Source organism: Elephantulus edwardii, unplaced genomic scaffold (genome assembly GCF_000299155.1).
Source record: "Elephantulus edwardii isolate Elephantulus edwardi_28Jun2011 unplaced genomic scaffold, EleEdw1.0 scaffold00012, whole genome shotgun sequence".
Lineage (NCBI taxonomy): Eukaryota > Metazoa > Chordata > Mammalia > Macroscelidea > Macroscelididae > Elephantulus > Elephantulus edwardii.
Window position 1 is genome coordinate 13,102,545 of NW_006399762.1, and position 1,622 is coordinate 13,104,166.

Consider the following 1,622-nt stretch of genomic DNA (forward strand, 5'->3'; position numbering starts at 1 on the left):
GGCTGTTGTACATAGGGTCGCTATGAGTCGCAAGCGACTCGATGGCACATATCAACAACAACAACATGCTACTGGGCAGTAAAAATGCTGGGGAAATTGAAGTTGTCTTGGAAGTAGTGACACTAAAAGGGATGAAAGAGAGAGATGAAGCTGAAGATCAATGGGCACTGGAAGACTCAGTATTTTCATATTTTTTACCTGTTGTTTGTTGTTATTGGGTGCTATATAGTCAAGTTTACTCAGAAACCCTATAAACAAAAGATCTGAACTTAGTCCTATCCTTCACCATCCTCACACTTCCTGACATACAAGAGCCCATTGCAGCAGTCACCATGTCAAACCATCTGGTTGAAGGTCTTCCTCTTCTTTGTCAACCCACCACATTTATCAACATCATCTCTTTCTCCAAGGAATAAAACCAACCAGAAATATGTCAGAAGAATGTGAGGTAAAGCCTCATGATTCTTGCCTCCAAAGGAATTCAGCTGTACTCTCTCCAAGACAAATCCAGTTCTTTTGGCTGTCCATGGGATATTCAGTGCTCTTCTCCAATGCCCCAGCCCAAAGGAGTCAATTATTTTTCTGTTATTTTTATTCGTTTTCCAGGTCTCAGATGCATAACTAGCCATCAGAAAGACTATAGCCTGAATCAGACACACACACCTTAGTCCTCAAATTTGGAAAGGTCCCTAACTGCAGATTTTCCCAGTGCAATGTGTCTCCTTATTCCCTGACTGCTTGTTCCAAAGGTGTTCATTGTGTATCCAGTCAAGATGAAGCTTTTTACAATTTCAGTCTCTTCTATACATCATGAAATTGCCTATTGGTCCAGTAGTAAGAATCTTTGTTTACTTAGTATTGAGACACACAATCCAGGCTGAATAGTGTATTTCTTGATCTTCTTCAACAAATGCTTCAAGTCCTCACTTTTACCAAGCAAGGTTGTGTCCTCTGCATAATGCAGGTTATTCATGTATCTCCCTCAAATACTGATGCCACTTTCCTCTTCACAGAGCCCAGCTTTTCAAATTATTTGTTCAGCATATAGAATGACCATGTATGAAGAAAGAATACATCTCTGATGCACTTTCTTCCCAATACCAAGCCAGGCCATGCTCCCCTGCTCTGTTTAGACACCAGCCTCCTGATATAAGTATAGGTTCCTCAGAAGTATAATCAAGTGCTCTGGAATTCTCATTCTTCTCAATGTCAGCCACAAACTGTTATGATCCACACAATCAAATGCCTTTTCATAGTCAATAAAGCACAAATAGATATTCTTCTGGTACTTACTTTCAGCCAGGACCCATGAGACATCAGCAATGATTTCCCTGGTGCCACAGCCTCTTCTAAAGGATGCTTGTACTGTGGCAATTCCCTATCTCTGCACTGTTCCAGAATGTTTTAATGATCTTTGGCAGTATTTTGCTTGCATGTGACATCAAAGATATTGTTCTATAATTTTCACATTCAGTTGTATCACCCTTCTTGGGAATAGTAACACATATGGATCTCTTCGAATCCGTTTACCAGACAGCTGTTGTCCAAATTTCCTGGCATAGGCTGGTGAGTGCTCCAAGGCTGCATCTGTTAATTAAAATAAGTCCGTTGGTATCCCATCT